A 10,534-nucleotide genomic window follows, 5' to 3' on the forward strand; every position below is an offset into this window, starting at 1 on the left:
TAGAATTCAAGGAAAGTTAAGTCCACCACTTATTTTTGTTCAAATAACATAATTGTCAAGAAAGATGGAAAATTATTCTGCCACCAATTAAGGATCCGTATCTTAACTAGAAGAACTATGAGATCTGGAAATCATTTTCATTTAGAGGAGTTAAACGGATAGATTGTGGGTTCAAAGTTGTTTTTTCATTTTTTTATTTTTAATCTTGGATTGTTCAACTTGTATGTTAATTTTATTTTTTTTAAATACTATGGAGGTTCCATGGACCGGATAATAATTGATGAGCTACATAATAAGAGATAGTTATCTCTCTTTTCACCATAAAGATTAATAATCTTAGGCTATGTAATGCAATGTAATCAATTATATAATAGAATCAAAGTTGTAATGTAATGTAATATAATTATTATTACATTACTATTTTTGTTTGCAAAATAAAAATATAAATAATGCAATATAATGGTAATTTTTAATATTAATTTGCAAAATAAAAGTATAAGTAATGCAATATAATGGTAATTTTTAATATTAATATTTAATTTACTTATGATATTAATAATAAGTGATAATGGTTATAGTGTTTAACGGTCGAGTAGTAGTGTTTAGTGGTAGAGTGTTAGTAGTAGCTAAGTAGTAGTGATGAGGGCGACAACAATGGTTAGATGGACGTGGCAAGGTGAGGTTGGGGGTTGCGATGGCAATAGCAATGACTAAGTTGAGGTGGTGACAGTAATAGTGGTGACAGGATGATGGTGGCAAGATGAGTTATGGAGGTAGTAACAATAGTAGTCGAGCAGTGATGTTGATAGTATTAACAATAAATTAAAAAAATCATTATAATTATATTCATTTTCTATATAATGATAATTATGTTACTTTTTATTTTAAGAGTAATTGATTAAATTATATAATTATCATTCCATTGCATTAATTTTTTTTTATTATTAAATAACGTAATTAAATATATAATGTAATTATGATTATATTATAATTTTAAGTATGTCATACTAAATATGACCTTAGAATAGGTAGATGGGGAATCTCGAATTTGAGGTCCCCCATTTCCTACACTCTAAAGATGTTAAAAAAAAAAATAAATCAGGTTACCCCAAATTTACAACTGTCTATTAAATTGTTGTGTAGAAAATGCTGTAAATTAATTAAAATTAAAATGTTATTTTTTAAAAAAATATTTTGCTTAATTTATTTTTAAGTTAAAATTTAATTTAATTAGATAAATCTAAATTAAATGATCAATCAATATAGAATCAATGAGTCAATATAAAATCATATGAATAGTTAACCCTCAATTTTATGAATTATTTGAGTTTAAATCAATTAAAATTTATATAAATTAAAATGGACTATAAACCACTTTGAATTGAATAAGTTTGAATTAAATTAGCAAATATCATAGTGGGCCTGAAACATCAGAGTCCCGCGCAAGTGGAGTCATGGTGGGCTGGGCCCATCGAGGAAGGAATGATAAAAGAAATTTGGTGCCCTGACCGGACAAAATATCTTTTTCAGTTCAATATAAATAGTCTGTAGACTCTACAAATAATTTAATTAACTTTTTTATAGGGACCCACTAAAACTTTGATTAATAATACAGTGTTTCTTTATTCACACGTGACTGGCATACAAAAATCCTTGTATTCTATAAATTAAACACTGTTTTCTTACTTTTCTTTTGACATCAATGTCCGTTTAATTTTAGTTAAATCAACTATTTATAGTATCACAATGGCTGAAAAATATAAACTGATTTTGACTTCTATGCCACTTGTTCCTCCTGACTAATCCAAAATACTTGCCTTAGCTCAACATGTCCGCATTCTTTACTTGAATACGTTTGGTATAAAATTAAAAAAATTAAGATAAGTATTACGGTTGTAAGTTTTAACCAATCCTTAATTCTCTTGCAAAGACTAAGAGTGGCTCTATAGAAACCAATTTCATATCAAATTTCATTAATTTGACACAATTTATCTAGGAAATTAATCACTCTAATCTCTTTGAAAATTTATCTCTGCAGTGATTCATTGTATTCTTTCTTCGTAAATTAAAACTCTTTAATTTCCGAATACATCAACATAAATATTAAAACTCATAAAATCCTAAAATAAGATGGCATCTGTGAATTTAAAGGTATCTTTACATAAAAATTTAGAAAGTCTAGCCAGTCATTTTGGGTATTCATTCAAATTCTTTTTTTTTTTTAGAAAATTACTATTTAGTTTATATATTTTAACGAAATTAATTATTTGGTACTTGTATTTTAAAAAATATACTATTTAATCTCTATATTTTATTTTCGTAAAATTATTTAGTTTCTTTGTCAAATTTTCTGTTAGTCAATACTAGTCAAACTGCTATTTAGTTTTTTTTTTTTTATTTTAGTGAAATTAATTAGTTGGCTACTATATTTTGAACTACACTACTATTTAGTCTCTCTATTTTAATAAAACCAATTAATTAGTCTCTATATTTTAAAAAATATATTAAAATTTTATTTTGTGTGGAGAATAAATTTGAATTACATTTTTTTTAATTGTTCAAGTATAATTTTATTTAATTTTTAGGTATTATTTTTATATTTTCTCTATTAAAAATTAATTTTTTTAAATTATCGCCTTGATTACTTAGAGATCTAGATTAAATAATATTTAATTAAGTATTATTTATCAATAGAGAAAATACAAAAATAATACCCAACAAATTAAACTAAAATCCTTGAACAATTTACAAAATTATATAAATTCATACTTAGTTTTTCTATTAATATATTTTTTAAAAATATAGGAACTAATTAATTAATTTTATTAAAATAGAAAAATTAAATAGTAAAATTTTTTAAAATATAAAAATTAAGTCATTAATTTTATTAAAATAAAAATTAAATAAGAATTTCACTAAACTAAAAATAAAAAATTGCATAGTCTATTTTTTAAAATAAATAAATTATATAATAAATTTATTAAAATATAAAAATTAAATAATAATTTCCCTTTTTAAAATCACCCAAACACGCAAAGGCAGTATTCCTCCATTATTGGCACTCGAAACCGAGTGACCACCATTGTGTCCAAAGACTTTGCTTTGCACTACAAATGCTCAGTGATAATTTATCGCTTTTCGTACTGATCACTATTCTCTTAGTTGCTTGAAAGAGGTTAAATTAAATTATTAAATTCTAAAAAATGTTTAAATAATTATTAGATTGGTTAACTTGCTAATTTTGAGACTTCAAAATCTAGAAAAATAAAATTGTTGACTTTCTCTCTATATCTATATATTTAAGGTTAAATTAAAATCTTATAATAATAATAATACAGTATTATTTTTTCTAAACAAATAAAGCCATAATGAGATCATTAGACATATTATATAATTTAATTCGATAAATGCTCATAGATTTTTTTTCCTCTCATTGAATTTCACCACTTTAATGTCATAATAAAAATTGGGAGTTTGAATGGATAAAATAATCTTAAGGGTTATAATTAAAATTTATTATTTATAAAACATAAAATAAATAAAATTTGACAAGATAATTTTTTTAAATAAAATTATTTATAAAATTTGACAAGATAATTTTTTTAAATAAAATTATTTAACTTAAAAATTAAATGGAATTCTTATTAATTCAAAATATAATGAATCTTTAATATTATGAGTTTCTAAACTTAAAATATATTGTGGCTTAAAATTAAAAATTTATCTATCAAATTTATTTTTTTAATATAATAATGAAAAATAAGTTCAGTTAAAATTATAGATTAAATAAAATAAATGATATGTTCTAATTTATGAAAAAAAAAATTATAGTCTGAATATATTGAAATTTGAGAGATTTCAACAATTGAGACTGTGAGAAAAAAAAAACCATTAAAATTTCAAATTGATAAAAAAAATGATAAGAGAATTGTGCTGGACTTCTCTTTAATGATTTTTTCCAATAATTTAAAATTCAAAGAATAAAAGTTGGTTTTTGTGAATTTATTTAAAGAGTAAAATGATAAAATATAATTGATAGATAATAAATGATAAGAAACAATGATGTTCGGAATTTAAAAAAAGAAAAAACATATTTGTTTCACCATTGATATTATTCTTTGAATATAGAGAAACAAAGAATTTTGGAGGTTTTTTAATGTAAAATTATTAATATATTATTAAAAAAATTTTAAATAGTGAGATTCAGTGCCATCAAAATTTAATAAATAATAGTAAAAATACTTATTTTTTTATAAATTACCACTACACCTCTCTTTAAAAGGTTTAAAATATATAAAAAAAAAACCTAATGTCTTATCAAAATCTGATAGCCGATAATAATAAAAAAAAATACTAAATTTTCATAATATTCATAATATAAGAGAGGATTTGCAGCATTACGAGCATAAAAATGTCTTTGCCTTGAAGTATAATGGAGAAGAAAAGAATCATCAACATTGATGTCACATTTTTATATAAACAGACAGCACCATTGTTTATGAAAAAAAAAAAAAAAACGGGTGTCTTTATTTTTTTTAATTTTTTACTTTATTATTGAAACAAACACTTTACTTTTATGAAGAAATGCTTGAGTCCTTTAAAATTTTTATTTATATGTTTTATTTTATTAATTAAATTTTTATTTATTTATTTTAATTTTTGAACCAGTATTCATATATGAAATTTAAATTACTTTTTTACTATTTTATTTTTCTGTTAATATCATTTTCATTATTTAATTATTAAATTTGTTATAATGATATATTATTGTTTTTATTAAACAAATTTTAAAATGACTTTATTTAAAGATATTTTTTTTTACTTTATAAATTTGACATTATATTAATGAAATATCATATTTTCATGTCAATACAGGGAAAATATAATAACAATAAATTTATTCATCTATTTTAGCAATATTTTTTGTGCCTTTTTAATTTTTTTTTCCCATAAACACTATTTTAAAATATTAAAATTTTGGTTGGCATTATTATTTTTTTATTTTAATACTAATGTCTGTAGACTATTTTTCTAATATCTATTTAAAGCCAATGATCTGTTAATGTGTAAATTTGGTTTATAAGTATTAAATAATTAAATTTGTTTTGCTCTTAAATTTTTATGCAATTTCCAACATATTTAATTTATTTTTTATAATTAAAAATATTTTTAAAATATGCATATACATTATTTTTATATATAAAAAGAATAGTGTTAGATTTTTTCGTAGATGGGTTGATTAATTTACTTTTTCTAATCATTATCATTGTCATCATCTTTTATAACAAGACTCTATGATTAAATATTTTTGTTATCAAATTATATTATATATATATAAATACCAATTGATCTTAAACTAAACTATATATATATATATATATATAACTATTATGCAATATAATAAATAATTAAAATTTTATTTTAATTACATTAATTGAATGATTTTAATAATTATTGATATATAATAATTTTATTTATGAAATATAAAATATTTTACTAGTATAAAATAGAATATATATATATATATATATATATATATATATATATATATATATATATATATATTACTCACAACATCACTAGCGCAAGAGTTCGTGTTCATTGAGAGAGTATTTGGCTAACTTATTAAAATCAACTTAGTGCTTATAAGTTAATTTGAGCTTATATGCATTTATAATTTTAAGTAATTATGTGTTGGGTTAAATAGTTTATAAGTGCCTAATAAACTATTGATGTATTTAGTAAAAAATAACTTGTAAGTATATTTATTAATAAAATAACTAAAAGGACATCCAATGAAATTTATGATGAAATTTTAAAAATTAAAGGAGAGTAATATAGTAATATACTTGGTTAAACTAACTTATAAGCACATAACTTGTAAGTACTAAAATAAAAAATTGAGTTTTCTCAATTTATTTTTTTCAACTCATTAGCTCAATTTATAAGCCCACAAATTATTATAGATAAATAGGTTAGCTTGTGTTTAAAACTTATAAGTTAACTTAAACTTAACCTATTTATAAGTTAAAGATAAACATCCTTTGAATTTGGGTCATGGAAATTCATATAGTTACGGAAAATTAAGCTATTAATGGACCACTTGGGTCTAGAAATGGCAAACGGTGCCGGTCGAGGGTGGTGATTGCTCCCTCCGTCCTGCCCCACAGGAGTTTAGAGTCAGGGCGGGCATTCCATGCCGGAGTGCGAGGGGCGAGGCGAGTTTCCCTGCAGAAATTTTTTTTTTTATTTTAATTTACTAATATATAATATAAGTTTACTTATTAAAAAAAATATAATTAGAAATGCATGTTTTACACATTATTTTAACAAGATATTTATATATGTTGTTAAAATTATAATATTTAAATATATAAATATATAAAAATAAATTAATTTTTAATAAAAAAAAATAATAATATATTATTATATAGGACGAGTTACAAGGTTTTGAGAGCGGGGAGATGGTTTTTCTGTACTGCCCCCACAAATCACAATAAAGATAAAATCGAGAAAAATTGACCGAGTATGAGGTGGAGCAAGATGAGTTGAGAAAAATTGACCGAGTACGAGTGGAGCAGGATGAGTCGAGTTCAGAAACTTTTGTCATCCCTAGTTGGGTCTCAATAGTCTTGTCCTCTACTTGAAGTGCCACTGCCAAGTCAAGTCTTCAGCCGGCACTTGTTATTTGCTAGATGCCAAAATATTATTATTATTATTATTATTAAATAAAAATTTTATTATGCAATATAATTACGTAAGTTATTTTTATCTCTATCCAAAATATATGTTAATATATTTTCAAACTTAATCATATATTCTAAATTTATAATTATAATTTTTGTGAAACATATAATTTCTCCGTATCTAATAATAATAAATTTATAACTTTTTTATATGTAGATAATAATAGTTTTATTAATATATATGAAATTGTTTTCTGTAATATATTAATAAATATATTATGATGTTTTAAATTTCTTATTACATATTATATACAAATAATTTTATTATTTATGGTAATTAGAATTCTACATAATTTAACATCATTTTAATTCTATATTCAGCGCGTTAAAATTTTTTGAAAATAAAATTTTAAAATCCTAATTATAATTATAAATAATATAAATAAATACAATTAAAATTAATATGTGGATAGGACTAAGTTAAGTTATTTTTAAATAAGAATTATAATAAGATTACGAATTGAATTTTATTTTAATATTATAAATAAATGTAAAAGATTTATAATAAAAATTATATTAAATATATGAGTACATTTTTATCTATTTCATTATTTCTCTTTGGTTTTCATTTTAATTTATACACTAAAGGATATTTGCTCTAAGTAGTTTAGTACTCTTATTTTTTAAATGAGGTAAAGTGTTTAATCATCCACGACCTAATACGAATAGAATTAATCATAATCTATTATGTTGGAATACCTTGCAATATCCAAATACTTGATTATATTGAAAGCATTAAACTTAACCATATTCTTTTTTATCTAGATACAATATTTAAAGTATTATCAGTCATAATTGAAAGATAATTATGAATAAATTATATTTATATTAACATAACATCATCTTATTGGTTTAATTTACTTACGATCATTTCTGGCATCAATATACAAATAGTGGCTCAGCTGAATGTCTCGAGAAATTATTAGGTGCACCCGGTGTACATGCAACATCTCTCATAATTATATGGACCCACCCTCCATATTATAAGGATAATTTACTTTTTTGTGAGAGAGAGAATACTATTTTTTAGTACTGCCTGTGTACCTAATAATTAGCAGAATGCCTCTCTAATTCTTTTTGCCAGGCCATCTCGTTCTGTGGTACTTCCTCGCTATGCGTTTGCTTTTTTTTTTTTTTCCTTTCACTTCTTCCATTAGCTATTTCTGTTCATTTCTAAATACCTCGCTTTGGTCCTGAGGTAAACAATGTTCATTATCACGGTGATGCAGCGCCTTCATCTGGTGGTGTCGTTGAATTAATCAGCAAGTACGACTTTACATGCCGTGTTGGTTGGGCCGCCTATGCTGAAAGGATCATGCTCTGGGACTCCACCACAGGGAAACTTTCTGATTTCATGTCCCATTTTTCTTTCAACATTGACACCCAAGGTGTTTCTAAATATGGCCATAGGCTTGCTTCTTCCTTGGTCCGGTTGGATTTGGAATCCCACCGAATTTTGCCAGTGCCTTTTTAGGCTTATTGATACATGCATTTTGCATAGTCATTTAGGTTTAATTTCATGGCCATTTTATTTAATTGTTAGTCACTTTTAGCCAATTTTATTAGTTATTTAGATAATTTTTCATGATTATCAATTTTTGGATTAATTTGTAATTTTATTTTGTTTTGTAGGAAAAATTGTGTTTTTGAGGGACTAAAAAAGAAATTTTGCTAATGAGGAGTGATTTCTACAGCCAAAGATGTCAAAAACAAGTTTCAAAGTTGAAGTATGCATTAGCCAAATTACGCATAACTTGCCGCATAAGTTGTGCAGTTCTGCACAGGGAGAAGAAGCAATTTTCCAAACCTGCCGAAATCTGCATAAGTTGCCGCATAACTTATGCAGATTCATGCCCTGCTTATGCAACTTCACGAAAAACTGCATAACTTATGCAGTCTCGCACCCTGCTTATGCAGCTTCACATAGAGGGCCCATAAACCTGCCGAAAACTGCATAACTTATGCAGTCCACTTATGCAGTTTTATAGAGCCTTCATAATGAGCTGGCAGAAGATTCCTACATGAAAAACACACCTCAAACACACCATTTTAGGGCTACTTGTCAGAAAAAGATATAAATAGGCCCTTATTCTCATTTAAGAAGGGGAGGAAGACAGAAAAAGGGGCAGAAAAACAGAGGAGTAGTCGACTTCCATTCTTGGGGAGAAGAATCCAGCTTCTTCTTCTCTTCTTCACCATTTTCTACATTTCTCCTATCGGGTTTCTTTAGTTTTAGTTTATTTTCATGATTTGTTTCCTCTTTTACTTAGAATTTCTTGTGTTAAACATGGATTGTGAGTAGTTTTCTTTGATTCTGGAGTAAGGGATGTAATATTTTAGTTATTTTTGTGGATTTGAACTGGGTTAGTCCCAATTTAATGAAATTTATGAGGTTTAATCTATTTCTTATGTGCTTATTCACATGCTTAATGAAGGGCCCCATTAAGTTATGTTCTTAATCCTTGGTTGAAGCACCGAAAAGAGAAAACCAAGTGATAGTTAATCAAGAAATTGGACTTAATTAACTTAGATCTAGAAATAGACTAAGGGTTAAGAGGGTTTTAATAGATTGATTAAAGAGCCTAATGGGTCTTGGTTAATTTTAACTCTACGAAAGTAAGATTAAGTTAATTAAGGTACTCTTTGTCTCACTCGAAAGAGTTTTCAAAGGATTTTCGAATTAATCTCCTTTAAACCCATAAATTTCATGGATTGGGCTAGCTAGGGAAAATCCCAAAATGACTTAAATATGAACCCTTAACTCCAGAATCGTCTTTTATCAATTATTGCTTGGAATTTTACTTTTGAGTATTTAGTTTATTCTCATTTTATTAATTTTCAATATTAATATTATCAATTTCTTTATTTTGTGAATTATTAAATTAGTCATTGTTTGAATTTAGTTTTTTTCATTTTCATACCTTATGCTTCAAATTCCTAAATTTCTTTTATTAATTTGATTAAAATAAAATTTTTACATATTTTATTTTACATCAAAAATTCAATTGAAAACACAACTCTCCGTGAGAACGATATCTTTTTCTATACTACTTGAATGACCTGTGCACTTGCGGTTGGGACACATCAAGTTTTTGGCGCCGTTGCCGGGGAGTTGTTAGTTTAAGATTGAATTCTTGATTATTTTAGTTGTTTATAGTTTTATTTTTGTTATCTTTCATTTTGTGTTTGTTTGTTCTTTTTTAGGTACTCTTAATCTTTTAAGAGAAGAGCTAGAAGCACAAGTGACACATCCTTATTATTTAATCCTGAAATTGAGAAGTTTTGTAGAGCCAACAAGAAAGAAACTAGAAGAAGAAAAGAAGCATTGAGAGCAGCTAAAATTGAACAAGAAATGGGTGAAGAAAGAGTTGGAATCAGTGGTGATAATGCTGAAAATGATCGAAACAATGAAAATGCAGCTCATGGTGAAGAAGTTGTAAATGCTAATGTGCCTAAGGGAAGTATGATGGATCATGCATTTCCTCATTTTGATGACTTAAGAGAGAGTATAGCAAGACCAAGAATTGATGCAAATAGTTATAAGATGGATTTTGAAGTACTACAAATGATTCAGAATTCTCAATTCGGAGGTCATCCTTCAGAAAATCCTCATACTCATCTTAAGAAGTTTGTTATGATCTGTGACATGCAAAAGGAACCAGGAGTGTCTGATGATGTAGCAAGGCTAAAATTGTTTCCATTCTCTTTGAAAGATAGAGCATTGGATTGGCTTGATTTTTTACCTCACAACTCAATTACAAATTGGGAGCAGCTCACTGATGCATTTC

This window comes from Hevea brasiliensis, chromosome 7, assembly GCF_030052815.1.
Source record: "Hevea brasiliensis isolate MT/VB/25A 57/8 chromosome 7, ASM3005281v1, whole genome shotgun sequence".
In the NCBI taxonomy this organism is placed as follows: Eukaryota; Viridiplantae; Streptophyta; class Magnoliopsida; order Malpighiales; family Euphorbiaceae; genus Hevea; species Hevea brasiliensis.